General features: G+C 43.3%; 1 protein-coding gene across 1 annotated transcript in view; it reads right to left on the bottom strand.

Annotated features, from left to right (window-relative positions):
• The window catches only part of LOC147028488 (uncharacterized), a 247556-nt gene that overhangs the window by 44593 nt on the left and 177274 nt on the right, over nt 1-25689 (bottom strand). The window contains exons 6-7 of the mRNA XM_085878916.1: nt 6012-6200; nt 5667-5773 (exon numbers count right to left, since the gene is read on the bottom strand). The gene's annotated coding sequence lies outside the window, so the exon portion shown is untranslated. The remainder of the gene's footprint in view (nt 1-5666; nt 5774-6011; nt 6201-25689) is intronic.

Raw genomic sequence — 25689 nt, 5'->3', positions numbered from 1 at the left:
AGTCGAGTGAATACGGCGGTCGGCATCAAGGTTTCGGTGTGGGGGTCGCTCGTCTCGTCGCGGGGTCCAAGCCAGCCAGCCATTCCCCTCTCCCTGAGCATCAGCAATTCCCCCCCCCCCAGATAGTGCCGGGGGGCCCTGTTCCTCCCCCACCCTAAACATGGTGCCAACCAAACTGCTTGCGCGGAGCACGCCGGAGAGGACTCACTGACCACGCCAGGGGCACGGAGTCGGGGCGCAGCGGCACGGACATTGCAGCTTGCCCGCCATCGTGTCACGAGGACGCGGGTAAGACCTTCTTGGTCTCGTGGACCTGGCCGCTCCTCCAGGTTACACGCACTTTTGGTCCACGGACCTGTCTGCCTCCTTGCCTGTGAGGGTGGCTTTCTTTCCTTTGCTTTTTGGAATGAGTGATGTGGCGCCGAGTCCCGACAAGTAGAACTGTATAAGTCTTGTAAATAATTGCCCTTTTATTCGGTCGTATTGCATTTGCTTTTGTCTTGACTGTTATTTGTTGCATTTTGTCTTGACTGTAATATACGTGCCTTCCGTGTTTCCGTAATAAATGTGCATTGCTTGTTGAACTGTTTCCCGCTTTGCTTCGTCTCCTTCCTTTTATTGAATCTCAATCTTGCATCACGTAAGGGATTGATAGTGGGTTTGAAACGCCCGGTAAATAATTGGAACCGTCGAGGTCGACGATAACTCCGCTCGGTTATCTCTGCAGAACGGAACGAGCCGCTTAAGCGGTTCGTGTCCAGAGTCGATCTGTGGCGTGGTACAACTCCTCGCTACGCTACTCGCGCCAGTACTTAGGTAAATCGACCATTCGGCGATCGGACCCTATTTCGCGCGGGGAGAATGCGAACTGAGTTGTGGTGAGGTTAAACCCCCACCCGTGACTGGCTCCGGGCGGTAGTTCCCGGAGGGTCACGACTGAATTGCACGTTCGGTGGGCGAAGCGGCCGCTGTTGGCGACACGCGGTCATTCGCATGCCGGCGGGGCGCGAATTCGCAACAATATATATATATATATATATATATATATATATATATATATATATATATATATATATACACATATATATATATATATATATATATATATACACATATATATCTGTATACATCTAAAGGTGAATACTTTCGAGACCTGGAGCGGGAGCATTTAAAACCCACGCTATCTACCTGGCAAAGGTCTGCCTGCATGCATGCATGCTCATACATAGAGACCTTTATACCCCTTTGGTCGACTCACTCCAAATCTTGTTCATACATGCTGAAGTCCCCTCTACAGACGGGGAGTGGTGGGGGAGCAGGGGAATGGGGGAGGGGTGGGAGAGAGAGGGGGAAGAAAGAGGGGAGGGGGAGAGGGATTCCGGCAGATGTTACGCCCAGTTTAATGCCCATCCGAGAGACGGCACACCCATTGATGAATCACCCTGCTTGTGAAACACCAGGATGACAGTTTATAGCTGGGTCGGGATTCAAACACAGGCTACACAGCTTATAGCGAGCGTGCATACCTCTCAGCTTTCCTGCCATGATGTGGGGATTCCTTCCTTCATAACAACCAAAAACATTTTTTACTCATTGTGATCATGATTTATTTTGCCTTCCTTCCTCTGGTATCAAACCGCTTTGCCATTGAAGCTCGAAGTACATGTGCCAAGTGGATTCACCATGCACTCAACAAAACAGTTGAAGAAACTTTTTAAAACTAAATGTTTAATTTTTATTTGTATTTATCTTTGCCAAAGTGACGGGTCGTATAATGGAAGATCGTACAAAAAGGGGAAACGTCATGTATTATGGTTGATAAGGTTGATATGGTTGATAAGGAACGGCTGGCTTGGTAAAGGCCCGGTCACACCTTGACGTTTTAGCCAGCAATGGCAACGTATTAAAATGTATGTAAAACGCTGGCTGATGTTGAACTTTTGATGTTTTTTTTTTTTAAGATTCGGACGTATTCATAACGAGTTGGTCGTATGCATAACATATTAGTAATGGACACAGAACGTTTCGTTGTGTTATAGATAACTTATACCAACGAATGCTGACCTGTTGTCGGCCTACACAACCGATGCCCAACGATAGTCTAACTTCGGCATAGCGCGTTGCACGCATCGCCGACGATGTCGTGACGTAGCCTATTAAAAGGCTGACGCACAACGACTCGAATCATAACTGCCGTAGAAATGGAAGTGTCAACATCGCGGTCACACCTTGGCGATCTTGCCAGCGTATGCCGACCTAAGAAAAATGTGTCTAAAACGTTGGGGCACGTCAAATACGGTATGAGTAAGTTTGGTATTCGTGAGTACAATGCTAAAGTACGCTATCATACGTCGTAGTAAGTAGAGTACGTCAAGAAATTTTAAACATGTTCAAAATTTTACGACGTACTCGGCGTATGACACACGTTCCGCATGCGATGGGGATAAGTTTTACACACGATATGTGGACGCTTACACACGTCCACAAACGCTACTTATAAGCTACTCATAAGTCGAAACACGTCGCGGTAATGTCTTTTTTACGCGAAACTTATTTCTAACTTGTGTTTGACGTGCTTTGAACCAATTATTTACGTAGTCCCAACACACATCGACGTATGTAGACGTATTCCAATGACGTCTTCCGGTCGACAAAAAAAAAAAAATGAATGTGTTTCTAGCTTACAACTGCCATATAAAGACGTGTTCCCAGCAGTTTTGGGAATTGGTATATAAAAATGCTGCTCATAAAAGGGAACCCAACAGTGTTTTTGAGTTCCTTTTTGAGTCGATGTCCATGTCAGCAGTATCAGTATCAGTATCAGTATCAGTATCAGTATTAGTATTAGTAGTAGTTTGTTCATGTTGGCAGTAGTAGGTGAGTGTGAGGGGGAGGGTGTGGGTTATGATGGATCCTCTTTGCGTCTGCGTGTTCACGGGTAGGTTCATAGGCTGCCACTCAACGATTTAAATGCCTGCATCTCCACGATTGAAAGTAGACGCTTGCGCTCAACAATTGGATTTTTTTTACACTCAACGACTTTTAAACGGTACCACTCAGCCATTTTCATTGTTTACAATGAACGATTTAAATTGCTGTCACTCGCCTTTGTTTTTTGACGCTGGCGCTCGGAAATTTTAATCGTTTCTATTGAACGTGCTAAATCGCTCAAACCCCACTATTGAAAGTAGACGCTTGCGCTCAACAATTGGATTTTTTTTACACTCAACGACTTTTAAACGGTACCACTCAACTATATTCATTGGTACCACTCAACAATGAACGATTTAAATTGCTGTCACTCGCCTTTGTTTTTTGACGCTGGGGTTTGGAAATTTGAAGCGTTTCTTCTGAACGTGTTAAAACGCTCAAACTCGACTATTTTAAATAGACGCTGCCGATGGACAATTGGAATCATAGCCAAGCTAGACATCGAAGTGTGAACATCCTCGTCATGCCGAAGAAAAGTTTGAAGAATGCTGTAAATAAGTGTCCTGGCCGTGGCGGTGGACGCTGACGCAAGGACGATCCATTATACCGACGTCTTTCAGCCTATGAGTAACTTAAAAGTAACGTCTGTCGATGTGTGGCAACGATCGCGTAACGTGCCAACAACACGTTAATCAAAGGTTAGAAATAAGTTTCGGGTACGCTAAATATTACCTCGGCGTGTCTCAACTTATGATTAACTTACAAGTAGCATGTGTTGACGTCTGTCAACGATCGCAGACCGTGCATACAACTTGTGGCCAGCGTAGCGGAACGTGTGAGTCATACGCCGGCATACGTCGTGAAATTTCAAGCATGAAAAAATTTGAGGACAACCAAAAAGTACAACGTTTAAAGCCAACGTACAACGACGTATGGCAGTGTTTTTCAGCGTGCTCTCAATGTTATCAAAACTTACCCATAACGTATTCAACGTGTGCCAGCGTTTTAGAAAAATAATTCAAAAATCGGCATACGTTGGCTAAAACGTCAAGGTGTGACCGGGCCTTCAGCAATAATCCATCATATTAAATAGACGTCCCGGAGACGCCCAAGCAATGTCCGAATTGGACAAATGAACACTTTTTTTAGGCGTCAGAACTGTCGCTAGGTTCAATTCTAGAGCTGAAATTTTGGAATTTGGCTGAGTTAAAGAAATTATTAAGGCTATGGCATGTGCAGAAATGAAATAAAGCCACAAACATTGGCATCTCCGGGTGCTTATAAGCATTGCAATGTATCTAGCGATTCGTCGGTATGATGATCAGGAATTCGATAATGAGTGAGGAAAGTGAAATAAAGAACTACTGTTAAGAAATTGTTGACTTGTTTCAAGTCAAAGCATGGTTGAGCAGGCCAAAAAACATGACGGCTTCAGACCCCGGCGAGGTAACCCAGGATACGCCTTAAGTCCCTATAGAGCAAGGTGGCCAACGATGCACCTGATAAAGGATATAATTAAATAAGGCCGTTAACTATCTTCGAAAGAGGTGTTTTAATGAACCCAAACACCCAATTTTTAGTCATGCACTTCCTTGGAGAATTCCTTAACACACCCACACACATGTTAGTGTAGATATTAATTTTTCTTTTTGACTTTATCAATAAAACAATATTGCTGCGGTTTTGTAAAACCGGCACTCCTCCGAGGCAATGGCACACAACATACAGTTATTTCATTAGCATGTGTTTCAGTTATTTTAAAGCAGTTATTTCATTAGCATGTGTTTAGTTAGTCCTTTCCATATGTCTAGTGGGCAAATGGGAAAGATGCGCTGTGTATGGTGTGTGTGTGTGTGTGTGTGTGTGTGTGTGTGTGTGTGTGTGTGTGTGTGTGTGTGTGTGTGTGTGTGTGTGTGTGTGTTTTAGCACCTCTCATAGTGTAATTTAAGATTGTATAAGTTTATTCAGGGTAAATCTGCACTGTCTTCTTTTGCGACTATTGCATTTCTTTTGCTGCAACCACAAATTGCTTGCTTTCCCCTGCTGTACATTTGTGAATAAATCCCATTACTATGTCACATAACTTTCCTCACTTTGTTAGAATAAATGTGCCTGTTATAAATGAATCTAGGTCGTTTTTGTCTTTTCATCCATTGATCAAGCATGCTCTGCTCATGAGCGTACCCGGGAAGTTATACCCCCAAAATCTGCTTGTTAGCCGGTGCGTACTTAGCATCTCTGCTCAGCTGCACCTGATATGGTAAGTAACGCAAGTACGCATCAAGGGCACAATTCCCTGATAAGGAGACCACGTGTTCCCAGTTAAACGGTTGTCAGATGGAGGAAACTGGGTTGATTAGCGACCCGCCACGACACAAACTTATTCGTGTACGACGGCCTGCGATTCCTGGTGAGCTCGGGGAGAAACCAGGGATATCTCCCCCCTCGTTGCTCCCCCTGTGACCCTGGGACTGTGACAATATAAACGCTTTGGACTTTATCAATAAAACACCATGTTTAGTCATTGATGTGAAACTTTGTCAGATTTAGTAAAATTGAATAGTTTTCAAGCCGGGGTCAAAAAAGATCCCAGTTGGTAAGATTAGGTTGTAAAATATGTTGGTAGGATTTGGGCTGAGGTCATTAGTGATTTCGTAGCTCTGCTGAGCAACAATCTCTTTAATGAAACCACAAAGGGATTCTTGGCGGAATTGTTTCTGGAAGCCGACACTCACCTCTTCCATTGTTTTCCCTGTTTGTGGATGTTCGTGAACCCAGACAGAAACAATCCATTGTTAAGTGGCACAATTGCTTGCATCACCCATGGTTACTTTCACTCAATCTGAAAAAAGGGAAAAAGGAAACAAATTAACACTCTGTACAGAAAGGCAATGTCACAATTTTTACAAGGGGTAACCAGACATTGTGGCCACCCTGTACAATGTGATTGAAAATGCTGCTTCATGAAATAGCCAGAAAAAAAAAGTTTCGGAAATATTTTAACTGCTCTCTGATTTTCATCACATTCCGTTGGAGTGCCGCACGGTGAAACAACAATGAGTAGTGTGTTTGGGGCCTACTTGTCAGAGGCCTGTTCCTTCAGAGGCGCCCGTCACCGCTCTGGTCATAATCACAGCTCGTAGAGCGTCTGCTGCCATGTCAGCTCTCGTTGCTCACCGACCGGCCTCGTTCAATGTCCGGCATTCACGACATCGCAGAGGTTTTTGGACATCGTTGGATTTTTTCTTTTTCTTTTTCAGGAAGCACTTCTGAAGGTTCAGTGTGATGAAATAAATGGAGTCAAGCATAAGCAAACAGCACATTCGTTTGATCTGAAAATCTCCTTTGTAGCATTGAGAAAGTTACAGATACATGATGTGAGAGTTCAACAATTTGATTGTATTTTAAGATTTAATCATAACAAGTGTAACCTTTAAACATGCGTCACATGACTTGGTAAGTTTAACTTCAGCCAGAGATCTAACAGCATGCATTTCTATTCATAAATTAGTCTATAGCATGTGATCATAAGTATTAAGTATGTGCCCTATGCCAGTTAACATATGATGTTCGGAGATGGTTGTAGTTACAAGAGTTTGCTTTGTTCACACAAGAGGGAAAAGAACACCAACATCATTGTCCAGTAGATTAGAGATGTGTTTAACTTAAATGACACCATATTTGGGAAGGGGGTATTTATATATTACTTAAACACGTGGGGTGGAGGTATGTCAGGAGGTGGGGAGAATTTAACCGAAGGATTTGTCAACTAATACTAATACTGCTACTGCTACTACTACGACTACTACCATGGCCCCAAATAATGCCACCTTCCTGTTAGGTCGGCTGCTCGAGATTTTCCTCTCTACACCCCTCAATCCCAAGCATCCTCTCTGTCCCCCCACCTCCACCTTCCACCTCAGTTTTGCTCTGCCCTTCTCCTCTTGCCAACTGCATCCATATCAAAGACCTGCCTGAGTACATTCCCCTCCTCCCTCCTCAAGCACATTCCCCTCCTTCCTTCCGAGCACATTCCCCAACCAACACAGACGTGCCTCATGCAGCTTATCAATTGTGGTTTGGTTTGTTTGATGTTCCCATCTGAGCACACGCCTCCATATGCTGTGATCAAACGTTCAAATCCCCATTACTGTGTTCATCTTCCATTTTCTCCACATGGTCCTGTAATTCAGCTTTCCCAATTAGGAGACAACAGTGTCCTTGTACAATGTTGACTCTGAATGTCTTTGACTGCATGTAACATGTACAAGCTTCTCCATCAGCTTTATATACTCATATTTTTTTTTTTTAAGAATTAATCTGCACTAAGCCCCAAGTTGCGAAATGCTAAGTGTTCAGTACCAGTACCAGTACCAATACCAGTGCACAGACATTTCACCTTAATACATGGAAAACATTTAATTGGTTATTTTATTTTTTAACATCAATCTGAAGCTTTAATTTATTTTTTAATCTCTGAAGCTTTAACAAGAACCTTTCGGTTCCGGTTCTTGAGCAATGGAGGCGGTTCCTCTTCAGGGTCTCTGCCGATTTTCTAAAAGATAAGTTTTCCGGTAGTTTTTGTCGCGTTTTCACTGTTATTTTGTTATCTCTGTGTTTATTGTGTGTTTCTAGTTCAGTTTTGTGTTAAAACTTATAATAATTGTTGAGTTTTCGTCGTTGTTTCACATCGGGTTTCCTTGAGGCCTACCCTTCTTCCCGTTTGTTGTGCGATCGTGTTTGTTGTAATTTAACTTATTACCATCAGTTTTTATATTCTCCATTTTTCCCTCCACCCTCCTATCCATCTCAACCATACCCTCCGTTTCATGTCTTAAAATATAAAAAATATATATTAAAAAAACAAACCTTACCCCACGTAACCATGTGACGTCCTGTACCGACTCATCTTCCTCCTTCTTCTGCCGATCTACCATCTACTTTTGCTGACCCACAATCACCATACACCTTCACGATATTTTAGATCCTCGTGGAGGATCTCTAAGTCTTACTCACGTTGTTGTTCTTCATCTTCTTCTTGTGGACTTGTTTGTTTCACAGCCGACAGTTTTCATCGAAACTTCCTGAAACTTGGCGTATATATATATAAAAATACCCTGCGCAGACAGTAACCATCTCCGATTTTGAAAATTCCTCCTAGAAATAAAAGTTATGACGTCAAAATATCTCCGCAAATGGAAATCGCCTAAAAAATTATCTCTGAAACTAGGCAAGCTTTTTGAATTCTGTTTGCGGGAATCGAACAGGGCATTAGCAGAAATGAATTACCGCACATATGATGCATCACTATGACGTCATATCAATTTTATGACATCATTCCTATTTTTTGACATTTTTTGTTTCACAACCCAGAGTTTTCATCAGATCTACGTGAAACTTGCCATGTATATGCAGAAAGCCCACGCGCAGGCAGTAACCATCTCCGATTTTGGAAATTCTTCCTAGAAAAAAGTTGACGTCATAATATTGCCGCTAATGGAAATCGCCTATACCATTATGTCCGAAACTAGGCAAGCTGTTTGAATTTTTTTGCGGGAATCATGCCGGGCATTAGCACAGATAATAATTTATCGCAAACCTGATACATCACAATGACGTCATATTCGTTTTTATGACGTCATCATTAAGAGGACGAGGATCTCAGCTCATTTGAGCTTGTTCTTCAACATTTCCTTTACCTAATCTTTAAAAAACAAAAAAATTCTTTATTCTTTAAACTTCTCACTTTTCACCTCCCATAACCACGTGTTTTTCTACCCCCTCTTCTTCTTCCTGTAATTTTGTTCAATGACCAGCTTCCTTCTGCATTTGCTGATCCAAATTCACCAAATTCCGACAAGATTTTTCTTTAACCTTTCCTTTACCCAATCTTATGCAATCTTTATCAAAAAAGAAAAAAGAAAAAACATCTCTTAAAATGTTACAACTTCCTCTTTCACAAGTGTTAGTTCTCAATATTTATCGTAATTCTTCCAGTTAAACCTCGACTATGATTCTGCATCCGGTCCAGACGGCATCAGCCCACGTGTCCTAAAAACCTACTCTGCTGCTCTTGCTCACCCTCTCTCCATTCTATTCACCCTCTCATTTGCTCAAGGTCATCTGCCATCTGCTTGGAAACCAGCAAACATTACCGCTCTGCATAAAAAAGGGTGCAAAAATAGATCCCTGCAACTACTGACCAATCAGCCTTCTCCCAATCATCAGCAAGGTTATGGAATACATCATCGCCTCAGACATTAAATCCTTCATCTTCTCCAATGGCCTGATTTCTGATCATCAATCTGGATTCAGACCAGGTCATTCTACCCTGAACATGCTGTTCCTGCTTTCCCAACAATGGATGGAGGTCCTCAATGCCAGACATGAGATCAGAGCCATCTCCCTAGACATATCACATGCCTTCGATACAGTCTGGCACCCTGCCCTGCCCACCAAACTCTCTTCCTATGGTATCCAAGGAGTTCCTCAGGGAAGTGTTCTGGGCCGTGTTCTTTTTCTGGGTTTCATCAATGATCTCCCCAACTCTCTGGAAAATCCTCTTTATCTCTTTGCTGATGACTCCACCCTCTGCCATACCATCTGCTATCCCTCAGATCGGCAAGCAGCAGCCTCTTCACTCTCTGCAGACCTAGATAAAAATTGCAAGCTGATCCAACATGTGGCACACGCTTTCAATCCTGACAAATCTCTCACTCTCGCCATGTCTGTCCGAAAGGACCATCTGGAACCCCCCACCCCCACCATCTACTTTCTCAACAATCCTCTTGAAGAAGTCCTTTCATTCAAGCTTCTGGTTCTCACTATCTGCCATGATCTTTCCTGGGAAAGCCACATTTCCAAGCTCACCTCCAAAGCCAGTCACTGACTGGGCATCCTCAGTCGTGCAAAGTCCTTCCTTGGCACAGGTGAGCTCCTAACCACATACAAAGCTTTCATCCGCAGCCTGATGGAGTACTGCTCTCCCCTCTGGGCTGGTGTTCCCACCTCTCACCTTTCTCGGCTTCACGCTGTGGAAACCAAAGCAGTTAGGACCATTGGTATCTCTCGCGATGTGGCTGAGTCTTTGGGTCTCTCACTCTCTTACCGCAGGTAGGTCGGTGGTCTGTCTATCTTTTATCGTCTCCTCTCTGGCCTTGCCCCCTCCCCCCATGCTCTGTCAGAGATATGTCCCCCCCATATTTCTGCAAGGCACTCAAGGTCCTTCAACAACCCTCTTCCAGTAAAACTGTCAAAATCAAAAATCACTGCTCACCTTCACTCTTTCATTTGTCTTTTCCCCCACCTTTTGAACAATCTCCCACACTATCTTCAATCCCACTCTTCCTTCCAGGTCTTAAAAACAGTTGTTCACCATGATCTCTTATCTTCCTCCATCCAAAACCACAATATTTTCTACTCCCGCTAATCCACCCAAACCCTCCTCCTTCAAATTCCCTGCTTTCCTTCCTGAAACGACCTGTCATATAACGACCTGAAAGTCCCTGTAGTGTCCATTTTGTTTACCCCGTGTACCCCGCCCCATCCCTCTCCCTTCCACAGATCTCCTCATGTCTCTGTTCCACATTGTTTTTTCCTTCCCACTCCCGCCCCTCTCGTCTCCTACTACCCTTGTTGTATGTTGTGTGTGTTAGCTCTCATATGAGCCTCGACAGTGTATGCAAAAATAAAAATAAAAAAGCTGATCGATTGGGATGGGACAATATGTAGTCATGAACAGAGAATAATTTAATCTATTCATTATTAGCCCACACGCACGAAGCAAAGAGTAGGGTTAAGCAATTGGTTCACTTCTGTCTGTCTGTCTGTCTGTCTGACCGTCTGTCCACAAACTATCAGGTTATGAATGAGTATCAACTCAATTTTAATTGAATGTTTTATTTTGAACATGAATCGGATTTAACGGACCTGCAGTTTAGCAGTACTTTGGCTCTGAATTTGTTCCTGTCATGTATGTGCACAAAGGAATGAGATATTGGTTTACTTTGTCCGCCTGTCTGGCAGTAAAACAAAATTTAAAATCATTCCAAAAAGGAAAATTATTTTTAATGACGTCATAAAGGACACAAACAGCAGGCATAAATAACTGATGTAACTTGTTAGATAAGGTGATGTGTAAGACCTGGCATCAACGGCGGGAAACTTCCGAATTTTTTTTCAACCTTTAAAATATTAATTTTATTTAAACTGAGTGATGTAATTGAACACTTTAGACCACAATTCGCCCTTTTGGCACTTTCAAAACCCAACCGTTTCACAGTACTTGGACAAAATATTACGGCATTTTATATCGTCACGACCAATCAAATTTTCTTCTCATAGACCCGCCCATGTCCTTGTTTCGTGACAGCGTGGGGTAAGGTGTTCAATGAACTCTGTAGTTGGTTGTTTTTTAAATGTTAATCTCAAGGTGATCCCTCGGGATGGAAGGACAATATGCAGTCATGACACGGTTTCTTTCGTGAAGAGCAGGCAAGAGTTCTCCAGCACCCTCACCTGAACAAATTACAAGTTCCTCTCCAAATAGACTTCAGGAGAACGTCAATACTGGCCAGCCAGTTCGTGAAAGACTTGGGCCAAAAACGTTCCCCAGCCAACCCCACAAGGTGGGAATAATGGGAGCCGTTAAACTAATAATAGTAGTCATAGTAATAGTAGTTGTTGTAATAGTAGTCGCAGTAATTGTAGTAGTAAAAATTCCACACAACACGATTCCATTGAAAAATCTGTTGTTTTGCCCATCGCACGTTTCTGCAAAGTTGCACATTACATGAGAGAGTCAAAGGAAGTACCAAAATGATCACTTTTGTGGCACATAAGGGAAAACCGTGCGGACACCCAGCTTAAAGTATAACGTATCCGTACCATCATGTGACCTGCACACAGCACGCGTGTAATTTTGTGACCACCGGGGCATCACCGTTCCGAGCGATTCTGTAAAAGCCTTCGAGGCTCCAATAACATTTGCTCTGCATTACCGGCAATCACAAACGTTCAAGCCAGTTATTCTTGGCAAGATAACTCGTTCTTGGCAGGTTACTGCATCAGGCCCGTTTCTGACCTCACCAGTTTTACGAAACTCAAGGCTGGCATGCAGAGGCTGCCATGGTTTGCTCCGTGAGTGCATTTCCTAATGACATCGTTGAACCAAAGTAAATAATAAAATGAGAAAAGGTGGCTTTGTTTGGTTTGTTTGTTTTTCTCGTTGCTCCATGTAGGTCTCATATAGCTATGATGAAGAAATGTCGTCACAATTAACCTTGGCAAGACTCGGGCACAACGAAATGTGGAATTGTGGGAAATAGCGGCATTGCATCAGGGGTGTTCAGTTACCAAGGAGCTAGCTATTGCTTGCCAAGCCAGCCGTTCCTCAACAATTTCAAAAAGAGTGCTTGCTTGAGTGCTTAAGCCACTTGGCGAGCACTCCACAGGAAACTTGGTAACTGAACACACCCCTGGTCTGAAGATCTACAGTACCTCGAAGAAAGTCCACACCCCCTTTCCCATTTTCACCTTTTGTTGCCTTATAGCCTGGAACTAAATTGCCATGATTCTGATTATTTCAGAATAAAATCAGCTGTTCCTGAAGGTTTCCTCTGCTGAGTAGTGGATTTCACAGCAAAGACTCACCATGAGCACCAAGGAGCTTTAAAAAGACCTCCAAGATAAAGTTGTGGTAAGGCACAGCTCAGGGGATGGATATAAAAATATTTAAAAGACCTTGAATATCCCTTGGAGTACAGTCAAGACAATCATTAAGAAGTGGAAGGTGTATGGCATGACCAAGACCCTGCTGAGATCAGGCCGTCGCTCAAAACTGGATGACCAAGCAAGGAGGAGACTGATCAGAGAGGCCACCAATAGGCTAATGGCAACTTTGAAAGAGCTACAGGCCTTTATGGCAAAGACTGGTCACCGTGCATGTGACAACAATATCTCAAGCACTCCACAAGTCTGGCCTGTACGAAAGGGTCGTAAGAAGGAAACCATTACTCAAAAAAGCCAACCTTGAGTCCCATTTGAGGTATGCAAAAAACCATTCTGGAGATTCTGAAGCCATGTTGAGAAACGTTTTGTGGTCTGACGAAACCAAGATGGAACTTTTTGGCCGAAATACAAAACATTACATTTTGCACAAACCTAACACAGCACATCACTCAAAGGACACCATCCCTACTGTAAAGCATGGTGGTGGCAGCATCATGTTATGGGAATGTTTCTCATCAGCAGGGACTGGGGCACTTGTGGGGAGAGAAAGGAAAATGGATGGAGTAAAACAGAAAAATCCTCGAGGAAAACCTGCTGACCTCCGCAAGAAAGCTGAAATTGGGACGGAAGTTCACCTTTCAGCATGACAACGACCCGAAGCACGCAGCCAAAGCGACACTGGAGTGGCTGAGGAACAAAAAGATAAATGTCCTTGAGTGGCCCAGTCGGAGCCCCGACCTAAATACAATCGAAAATCTGTGGCATGACTTGACGATTGATGTACATCAACGCTACCCATGTAACTTGACAGAGTTTGAACAGTTTTGCACAGAAGAACGGGCAAATATTGCCCAATGAAGGTGTGCAAAGTTGGTAGAGACCCATCCCAACAGACTCACAGCTGTAATTGCTGTCAAAGGTGCTTCCACCAAGTATTAACTCAGGGGGGTGGATACTTATCCAACCAAGATATTCCAATTTTGTATTTTAATTAATTTTCTGAAATTTGTAGAATTTGTTTTTCACTTGGAAGTTGTGGGTTACGATGTGTAAATAAAGGTGGAAAAAGTCTGTTATCAAGCAATTTAATTCCAGGATATAAGGTAACAAAAGGTGAAAGTTTTGAAAGCCCCTTTCTTTCTATATGCACTGTATCTCAAAAAGTTGTGGACGGATTCGGCCAAAACCTGGTGGACAGTTTGGGCTGGTGACCCGGATGAAATGATTCAATTTGGTGAAGATCCTAATCCAGATTCGATAATTTTTTTTGAAGTGATTCTTCACGAAACTAGAACGGGCACTCATAGAGCGCATACCTTCGCCGCCACTACTTTCTTTGTTTTGGGTATGAGTTTGGGGAACTGGTTTCATATGAATGGTCTTATGACACAAACCACATATCTATAATGTCATGACCCCCCCCCCCGACTTTTGGGGGCTACGGACTAAACAATAATCAACTCACGTCGTTTTGGCGAGTCTTCACTCGCAAGCTCGGTGAATACGTTTCAACAAGAGAAGGTAATCTCGTTTGATGCTGGTTTCATGCAAATCGAATAAGAATTGACTGAGTTATGCCGAAAACCGCATATGTTTCAAGGGCGTGACCCCCCCCCCCCGACATTTTACCCCAACCGGTGACATGTGTTATGACGTCATTGTGTCACAAGATTGGGCATTAAATTCTGAACATTTTGGTGCTGGGTTAATGTAAAGCGGACAAGAATTGACCGCGTTATGACAAAAACCGCATATTTTTCAAGGTCGTGACCCCCCTGACCTTTGACCCCTAACCGGTAACAAGAGTATGGGCGTCATTGTGTCATATTGCATATCACAAGATGAGGCGTTGAATTCTGAACATTTTGGCGTTAGTTGCATGCAAATTGAATAAAAATTGACCGTGTTATCGTAAAAAGACGATTTTGACCTTTTCGTGACCTTGACCTTGACCTTTGACCCGAACGATCCCAAAATCTAATCGAATGCTTCCTGGCTAATAACCAATCATCCCACCAAATTTCATGCAATTCGGTTTAATACTTTTGAGTTATACGAATCACAAGATTACAAATAAATAAATAAATAAATAAATAAATAAATAAATACACGTCGACCAAAACATAACCTTTCACAGAATGCGAAGGTAACGAGGGTTAGATCGAGAGATAGGGCTAAACTGATATATGGCACGATATCTCAAAAAGTTGTGGAGGGATTCGGACGAAACTTGGTGGACATGTCGGACGTGTGACAAGGAAGAATCGATTCCATTTTGGTGAAGATCCGAATCGGGATCTGGATACGATAATTATTTAATTCACAAAGTGATTCTTCACCATTGAGAGATGGGCCAAAAATGATATAGTACTGTATAGCATGATATTTCAAAATGTATTGGGCCCAATATGTTCTCGTGGATCAGGCATTACATGGTGGAGATATGCGCTCTACCGAGTGCTCTTCTAGTCTTTCAATGTTACCTTAATAAGAGAATAAACCTTGATGCAAAATTCTTGTACACAATTGGATTGCATATTGTTTTTTACATTGAGGTATTCTCACTTGCCATCTGGGGTAAATGAAATTCAGTCTCATTTTATGACTAGCAAATATGACCATGGCTTCGCTCATGGGAATAGTGAGGTGGTTAAGAGGGGGGAGAGGGGGGAGAGGGGGGAGAAGGATGGGGAGAGAGAGGGAGATGGGAGGGAGGGTGAGAGGTGGGAGGGGCAAAGGAGGAGTGGGGGAGTGAGGAGGGAGGGAGAGTGAAGAGAGGTGGGAGAAGGGAAAGCCGCAAGAGGTGAGGGGAAGGTAAAGCTGCAAGAGGTGAGGGGAAGGGAAGGCAGACGTGCGGTGGAGCGTCGATTACGATTCATATTGTCTCATCAAAATGCTTCTGCATGGAATAATAGTGATGATGGAAAGAAAATAATGTATGAAATCCATTTTCTACCAGTCATATGATAAATACCACCCAGATACAAAGACTACCCAGATGAGTCCAGAGCCAAGCCGTCCAGAGACAAACACCGCCCAGAGACATCCAGCGACAAGCTCCCGTCTGGAGATAAATACCACCCAGATGTATCCGGAGCCAAGCTGTCCAGAGACAAACACCACCTGGACATGTTCGGAGAAAAACTCCTGTCCGGACACAAACACCGCCCGGACACGTTCGGAGACAAACATCACCCGGACACGTTCGGAGACAAACACCGCTCAGATGCGTCCAGAGCCAAGCTGTCTGAGGACAAACTTCTATCTCGACATGTCCGGAGATAAATACCATCCAGACACATCTGGTGACAAACCCCGACCTGGACATAACCACCATTCAGACACGTATGGAGATAACCACCGTCCGGATACGTCCAGAGACAGACACAGAGATAGAGAGAGGGGGGGTCGGGGGGGAGGGAAGAGTAAGAGAGGTGTGGGAGGTGTGGGAGGAGGGTGCTGAACTGGATTGGTAGAGGTAGAGCAAGGATGGGACAGAGAGCGAGAGAGAGAGCGAGAGAGCGAGAGAGCGAGAGAGCGAGAGAGCGAGAGAGCGAGAGAGCGAGAGAGCGAGAGAGCGAGAGAGCGAGAGAGCGAGAGAGCGAGAGAGCGAGAGAGAGAGAGAGAGAGAGAGAGAGAGAGAGAGAGAGAGAGAGCGAGAGAGAGAGAGAGAGAGCGAGAGAGCGAGAGAGAGAGAGAGAAAAAAGTGGGGGTATTGGAGTTAGCAGAGATAACATGTTATGCTTTATGAACAAAAACACACACACACACACACACACACACACACACACACACACACACACACACACACACACACACACACACACACACACACACACACACACACACACACACACACACACACACACTGCTTTGGCCGATATCGGCAATTTTTCAGGAATCAGCAGGTTGGAGTCAGTGTGATTACCGACTACAGTATGTACTATATACAACACAGAAACCTTGATTAGCTTTCACCGAAAAACAACATTGTATTTATATAGACGTTTCAGGGAGGTGTTCACAAACATGAATCTTTATAAATAGCTGCGTGTGACGGGTGGAAAAAAATTTGGCTCGGTAATTTAGAAAACACATTAATACAGCGAACAGCTCAGAAATCTGGCGTTTTCAAATATATTTTGCTTTGTAACTCATAAAGAGAAACATAGAACCTTTGTCAAGCAAATCCGATAACCAAATGCTTTAGAAACAGGCACGAGGACAAAGGAAAACCTGAAAGAACCTCCATAAGATACGGGATGAAACTTTGCCACCAAGGCGCCAATAACAGGCATGGCATGTCCACACACCCGCTGATTCCGTGCAGATCCAAATCTACTCATATGTACCATGTCTGTGTGCTGTATTGTAGTAACTGTGAAGTTATTGAAGTAATCTCTACCTTGTAGTAACTGTCAACTGTACCTCACAATCGGGACATGAACTGTACCACTCTCGACTGAAGGGCATTCGGTAAGAGGCTTAAGCGCTCAAGCAAGCACTCCAACAGAACGCCTGGCTTGGTAAGCGATTACCAATTGCTGTTGATAAAAATATGCACCCGGAAATGCCCAAACAATGTCTGAATTGGACAAATGAACATTTTTTTAGCGTTGGAACTGATGCTAAGTTCAAATCGGGAGGTTAAATTTTGTAATTCGGCTTAGTTTAAGAGATTGTCGAGGGAATGACACAGGCAGAAATGAAATAAAGGAACGAATGCTGGCGTCTCCAGGTGTTTATAAGCATTGCAATGACCCCAGCAATTCATAGCTATGATGAATAGGCATTTGATAATATGAGTGAGGAAAGTGAAGAAAAATAAGCTCAAATGATCTAAGATCCTCGTCCTCTTAATGATGACGTCATATAAAGGAATATGATGTCATTGTGATGTATCAGGTTTGCGATAAATTATCTGTGCTAATGCCTGGCTTGATTCCCACAAACAAAATTCAAACAGCTTGCCTAGTTTCAGAGATAATGGTATAGGCGATTTCCATTAGCGGCGATATTATGACGTCAACTTTTTTTCTAAGAAGAATTTCCAAAATCGGAGATGGTTACTGTCTGCGCGTGGGCTTTCTGCATATACATGGCAAGTTTCACAAAGATCCGATGAAAACTCTGAGTTGTGAAACAAAAAATGTCAAAAAATAGGAGCGACGTCATAAAAATGGATATGATGTCATAGTGATGTATCATATGCGTGGTAATTCATCTCTGCTAATGCCCTGTTTGATTCCCACAAACAGAATTCAAAAAGCTTGCCTAGTTTCGGAGATAATTTTTTAGGCGATTTCTATTAGCGGAGATATTTTGACGTCATAACTTTTTTTGTAGGAGGAATTTTCAAAATCGGAGATGGTTACTGTCTGCGCAGGGTATTTTTACATATATATGCCAAGTTTCATGAAGTTTCGATGAAAACTGTAGGTTGTGAAACAAAAAAGTCCACAAGAAGAAGATGAAGAATAACAACGTGAGTAAGACTTAGAGATCCTCCACGAGGATCTAAAAACTATCGTTTAGAAAGCATTGCAGCCAAGTCAAGGATTAGTTGAGCAGGCCAAAAAACATGATGGATTCAGACCCCAGCGAGGTAACCCAGGCAAGACCCCATAAAGAGCGAGGCGGCCGAGGATCGCCAGAGAAAGGATATATTTCAATGAAGCCGTTAATTACTGTATCTTCAAAAGGGGTGTTTTAATTAACCCAAACACCCAATTTTCATTAATACACTTCCTTGGAGTTCCCTTATTATGCAAGCAAAGTTTCAGGCTACTAGGTTTCATGGTTTTGGAGTTATGGAGGACACACACACACACACACGCACACACACACACACACACACACACACACACACACACACACACACACACACACACACACACACACACACACACACACACACACACACTTATTTGTATAGATGACGTCATAATTGAAATCATAATCCCCTGTTGGAACTGCACTGTATTTTTGGATTACAACAGCACAACATAAATGGCAACATTACAAGGAATTAAGGCACAGAAAGAGGCAATTCAGCCCATCATGCCTGCAACACCAATACCAAATTTAATCAATCCATCAATAGCCCTTCCCTTCGTGTGCAGCCTTTTTGCTGCTGCACTGGTACTCATTTCGCTGACATCAGAAGGATGACAGGCTGAGTCAACCCCCTGGTGTTAATTCAGCAGAAAAGGGGCTTGAACTCAGGACGCTAGAATCCCAAGCCACCACCCTAACCGCTAAGCCAACACCAGGTTCCAAAACATTAAACTGTTCTTTCTTAATGATATCCTTGAGTGTGAAAATGGCAAGCTTCAAGTGTTGTTGAACAACTGGAAAGAGGCCCTGAACAAATGTAGGCGATGGGTCCTGCAATACAACAATGTAACGATGTATTACAGGACCTGTAGTCCAAATTTCATCAAAACCATGGGTTCTGCAATGCAACAGTGCTTGGTGCACACTGACTGCTACAATCCATGCAACACTTTCTCACCAAACCTGATGGTATTCCAGTTTTCATCCACTTTAGCCATTATATCTTGCATAATGTCCATGTGATAAATGTAAAAGCACACTGCCATCTAATTATCTCCTAATGTCCTTGTCCTACATGCACAATTTATTATGAAAAAGGGGATTTTCATGTATTTATTTATTATTTTTCTGCTTGGGTAGCAGTTATTAATAACGTTACGTCTTGCTGCTTTGTGATTTTACGTTTAGAATACTTGTGATTATTATTACGACGAGTGGGTACTCTCACCCGGAGGACGGGAGTACCTTTTTCGCCTGACCTTCAATGGGAAATGTGCTGCGGCACAGTCATGGAAATGTGCTGCGGCACAGTCATGGAAATGTGCTGCGGCACAGTCATGGAAATGTGCTGCGGCACAGTCATGGAAATGTGCTGCGGCACAGTCATTGAAATGTGCTGCGGCACAGTCATGGAAATGTGCTGCGGCACAGTCATGGAAATGTGCTGCGGCACAGTCATGGAAATGTGCTGCGGCACAGTCATGGAAATGTGCTGCGGCACAGTCATGGAAATGTGCTGCGGCACAGTCATTGAAATGTGCTGCGGCACAGTCATTGAAATGTGCTGCGGCACAGTCATGGAAATGTGCTGCGGCACAGTCATGGAAATGCACTTTATAATTCTTGTCGTTTTTGAAAGACATTTTATTGATCACAGTGTATACTCCCATATCATAAAATAAAGGAAGAACATTTGTAATACCGGCTACCAACAAAGATGACGCTATTTCGGCCATATGTTAATCTTAGAGTTTTGGTGACATCCACATTTGCTCCATTGTAATAATATTCTTAAATTATATTTTACTTAAAATAACATAACTACACAATGTACAGTATATGAAAGGTGAACAATGTTCTATAATAGAACAAAACATTAATGGTCATAATTTCACCAATTAGCATTTCCATAATTACTTCACTTATAATTATTATTCTGACTACCTGTGGAGTACACTCATGAAGATGTGGAAGAAGTGATTGGAGTTGGACAAATTCAGTCGCAGAGTACAACCAACTCGGGCTTATTTGAATTGGAGGAAGACAAAAGCTTTCAACCACAGAGCGGCCTTAATCAGCTGCTAACGTATGCTTTCGGTGAAAGCTTCCTCCATGCTCGATACCTCCATTTCCACGGCCTAGTTTCAGACAGTGTTTTGCAAGCAACTCCTGCGATCTAAAGGCTAGTAAATGCCTCATCAGTGGTCTCACCGTAGGGGTAGGAGCCTTCACTATCACACACTTGAAATAGTTCTCCACATACTTCATTATCTGCTCATGTATCCTGAGCCAAGAACACCTCTTCGACAACAGGCTGAGAGTTCAACCAATGCCCTGTTGGTGCCACTTGTCGTGCGTCAGTTCAAACACAGCTGGTTGCAATGCTTTGGGTGTGAGAGGTGGTCTCACTTTCCCAAGTACCTGGTCTTCAACTTCTCAATAAAGTACTTCCCTTCCTTGTATTCTTTGATAAGAGGCCACTCCCGAAGCCAACCTGTCACTTCAGGTTTCTCTCTGTTAAACTCATATCTCGGTTCCAAGGTTCCTACACTTTTCTCAATGTGGCAACATCCTTCTGCAACTTGACAACATCCTCATGAGAGTATGATGGCAATACTGATAACATCAGTCCATTTCGAGAGGCCTCATCTGAAACATGCATGCGCCTTTACATGCCATAGCATGTAACCCCAGAAAATGAGTTACCCCTCTCAGTTCAACAACTATGAAATATCTGGTGGTGCTGACAGGACATCGGCTCAGCGCATCAGCACAACTATCCAGATGACCAGGATGATACTTCATCAATACCATTGGACGTAGCTCCGAGTTTTGCAGTCTTCATATTGGTTTGGGCGTTATGGTCAGTGAACACTTCAGAATGTAAGCCTTGGATATCAGGTCCAAACTTTTCAGCTGTGGCCTCCACAACGCAAACAGCTCTGTTTAAAACTTGAGAGATCTGGGTAATTCTTCTCAGCCTGTCCGTCCCGAATAACCACATGACCGTTAAAGGAAGTGACTACGACTTGTGTTGTCTTCATACCCAACATGACCAAATGATGTGAGATATGGATTAATCCCTTCATGAACATTTCATGTTCCACGAAACAAAACATCGATTTCTGTTAAATTTATGGCAATTGATCACCACATAAAGAGCCTTGGAGAGATAGTGTCTTGGCACAACCAAAATGGACAATAAGAGAAACGAGTACATCAAAGAGAAAAATTACTTCACGTTCTGGTCATGATCGCAAAACTGAAATGGACCTGGGTAGCACACGCAGCAAGAAGAGCAGACAACAACAATTACAAACTGGAATACAAATGTAGTTGCTAATTCCAGCACAAAACTAGTGGTCTGCGTTGGTGGCACAAGATCATAAAATGGTTGGCATGATCCACACTGAAGGATCACAAGATGCTGACGTTTTAGGCTTTACCATTTATCAGAGCAAAAGAGTGAGTACCAGTGTACTGGTCCCGGTGTATGCCCAGGTTAGAATAGGTATACCATATCCCTGTGTGTCGTAAGAGGCGACCAGGGTTGGCGTCAGGAAGGGCATCCGGCCATAAAACATTGCCTCAAGAAAAAGCCAAACCCCTGCACAGCAGGGAAAAATGGCTGTAAAAACGGTCATTTTAGAGCAAAAGAGGGTAAAGGGTATAAAGCCCAAAACTTCAGCACTTTGTAATCCTTCACGGTTGACAACTAACTCTTTTATTCTTATGTTTGTATTTATAAACTGGAAACATACTGCAGACACTGGATGAAATAGCAGCAGAACAAAGAAAAGGTTTACTGAAGTGCAATGTCCTCCAGTTGCATCGAATAGAACAGAAGGGCCCAGGTCATGGTGAGGGAGGCCTTCATCTCACAGTGGACTGGAATGTGTTGGTCAAGTCAAGTGAAATCTACTGGCACAGTCTACATAGTCCATGGCATGAGCCCAAAATCTGACCGACCGATGCAAAAATCTCATCAGAAATTTCCCGTGCACATGACTATAAACATGTATTAAATGAGACAGAAAGAAGGCTGCAGGATGGATGAGAAGTACAGTATGTACACTCTCCTCTAAGCGGTCGAGCCTAGGTTGGAATCCCGACCAAGCTATAAACAGTTATCCTGGTGTTTCACAGGCAGGGCGATTCATCAATGTGTGCGCCGTCTCTCGGATGGACAGGAAACTGGGCATCCGGTCTGCCAACATTAGCTGGTGGACGGTTAAAGATCTCACGGTGTCCTTCCCGAAGAGTAGGCGAGCAACGCCGACACAATGAACAAATTCAAAAATCCTGCCCTAACTTCTGCAAGAATGGCAAAGGCAAACCACCCAGCATAACTCTTGCCAAGAAACTGCTTCGGCAGCACCGACCTTCTTAAGCAGAGTATGGTGCATCGGAATCAGAATAGCAGACAGATGACTTAGCATTCACTTCAAATGACTGATCGTACGTAACAACTTGCCCTGCTGACACTGCATCGGTATAGTGGTTTTAATAGGATTTGATAACCTGAGGACAAAGCAGAGCTCAACGGTGAACGTGCTGCCGACTGGGCAATCCTGCCCCCCACTCCCCCACCATTTCTAAATTGGAAACAGTATTTTCCTTCATTCTGGGTCTATTATTAGGTATTCTCCAATTTTACCCAATGGTTTGGTGGAATTTTTGCCTCGAAACCCAAGAGCTCTTCAAAGCTGGCTTGTGCAACCACATCCACACCCTTCTCGCATGGGTTGGGAAATTATTTTCCTCAAATACAATATCATTGAAATACATAGGATCTGGTATGGCAGTAACACCAATCAGCAATGTTTTGTTACAATTTCCCCCACAACCAATAACGTTTTAGTAAACGAGACAGTCTATTTATTACAAACCTCTTTTTGCCACATTTCCAAAAGGGCAGCTGGAATGTGTTGCCCGTTTTGAAGCAGAAATTATTGGATTGAATCCCATACCCCAGGGTGTCGGAAACTACCGAAGTAGCTTCCTGAGCCAGGAAATACACCGGATGGTTTGCCATTGGTTTACCAGTGGTAATAGTCCAGAAAGGAATTGGGAATTTGTTGACCAGAGTACCAGCACACAATGGCCCACTATTTGTGAAAGACAACATCCGACCTTTAACGTCCACCAGCAATCAATACCGGCTCACCTGACACCTTGCTTAATAGCAATATGATTTCCCTTCCAAAAAATTTCAAAGCAGGAAGATGTCATTCAGCCCATCGAGCCTGCCCAGTGGTTGCCAACCGATGGTCGTTTGTCCGTACTCTAACCTTTTTAAATGCTGAACGTCAAGCACGCACCATTTTTAAAGTCTTTGGTATGACTCCGACAGGCTTATAACAACTCCCAGACTCTGAGCAGACTCTCTAACCATTACGTCACCAAAGCCTGATCGCCATCCTATCCGCAGGCACACCCATTGATGCAACACCCTGCCTGCGAAACAATAGGGTGACAGTTTTATCATTGGGTCTGGATAACAACCCAAGCAAGAAAGCTCTGAAACGCTCCCACCGAGCTATCCGGTCACCCAAAATAATTACAAGTGCCCTGAACAACTGCTGTTATAATAAAATACAGCAAGGAGACACGTAAGAAATATAATGTGTAATCAAATCTTGAAGTCCTTCATCGCTTGCTTTTCTCAGCACAATATTGTTGACTCTGGCTTATGGAATACGAAAATTCCGTATTTCACTTTTCATTTGCTTCTCTTGCTGTCGCCGCATCGGGGACACGGACTTCATACAGGCCAGGCTTTGGGCACATGAATGGAATATTTTTTCGTGTTTGTTGAGAAGTGAGTTTCTAATGAGAGACAGCCTTATTTTTTATTATTCAACGTACCGGTCCAATCTAAGTCAAGCAAGACTTTCATAAATGGTTTCTCCTTGACGTGAAATTTGCTTGATTCTTTGTGAATTGCATGAATGAGTTTTCAAACTGTGTTTGTAGTAGGATTTTGCTTCCACCACTGCATGCAATGACTAGTTTCAATCGTTTTATCGTGGGGTCTTGTTTTACAGACCTGTGCTTAAGAATTACTCGTATGTACCTCACTATGATGGGTCCAGTCTCGAGGTTATACACTGGAAGGGTCCGAATTAGATGAGGGAACCAACTCCACTTAAATAAAAGTATAATCTTTAATTAAAGATATCACACAGGATATGTTTCCTCAATAACGACGAGAGATTTCGGTGACTGCGGTTCATGGGATTTTAGCTCCGTTACTGTTGCACAAAGAATGTGTGCAATTGTTTTTTGGTCAAAGTGTTGCAGATAAGTTATATAGTAAGGTTTCGATTCGTTTGGGGAATGGAATAATTGGTATATGGTTGGTTGGTTCATAGATTGTGTGGTTAAGGTCTAGGCTTATATTAAGGCTGTCTTGACTAGATTTTGTAGGCCATACAGTTTGGTTGTTGAGTGTCGAACGGTAATTGCTGTGATACAGATTTGTTTATGCCTCGGTGGGTGACGCTTTTAGGTCATTAGAAGCAGTAAAGTATTGTTTAGTCGCAGTGATGTACCGTCCTCCCAACAGTGATTATTTCATCTAGATCTCTCTCAGATGACATGGACCAACTTTTAATCACTCATCCCAATTCTCTCTTCATTACATGTGGTGACTTCAATTGTCACCATGCTAATTGGCTGGGTGTTGGTACCTCCCTCACCAACCATGGCACTTCTGCAAAGGATTTATGTGACTCCAGAGGTCTGACTCGATCTGTGAACTTTCCCACCCAGATTTCTCCAAATGGAAAATCTTCCCTCCTGGATTTGCTGATCACCAACTTTCCCGCCAATGTATCTTGCTCATTCTATTCCCCAATCGTATCTTCTGATCATGTGCCAGTGAAGGTCAACATCTCTTTGGCCATTCTCAGAGAACAGCCTCAGTGCAGGAGAGTCTGGCAGTTCACTCAAGCAAACTGGTGGGGACGACAAGCAGCCATCACACTTCAAGACTGGTCTCCTATATCTACTGCCATGAATATCGATTCAGCCTGGGAATTCTTCCACAGAAACTTGCTCTCTCTTATGCACAGATCATCACATTTCATTTTCAGTTATCTTACCCATCCTCCCGCTCTTGGTACTCTAAATCCTGGGGTGAGGTAGTTGCTTTAAAACAACTTGCATTCTACTCCTCGAAGGCAAATCCAACAGAAGGTAACCTCAGATCATTCCACAAAGCCCGCAACGAGTGTGTGTCTACTCTCAGGAGAGCGAGAAAGCAACATCTGTCCAATCTCAAGAATGAACTTTCAAACTTGTCTCCCTCCTCTAAAACCCAGTGGCACCTTGTCAAGTCGGTCTCTAGTGTATGCTCCCCTTCCATCCCTTCCCTCACTTCAAATGGCACCACCGCCAACTTCGCTCGTGAGAAGTCCGAATGTCTCAATTCTGTGTTTGCTTCAAAATCCTGTCTACAACTCCTCCCTT

This window comes from Eptatretus burgeri, chromosome 4 (assembly GCF_056783735.1).
Source record: "Eptatretus burgeri isolate ZD-2024b chromosome 4, Ebu_testis_v1, whole genome shotgun sequence".
NCBI classification, from domain to species: Eukaryota; Metazoa; Chordata; class Myxini; order Myxiniformes; family Myxinidae; genus Eptatretus; species Eptatretus burgeri.
This window is presented reverse-complemented; position numbering and strand designations above follow the sequence as displayed.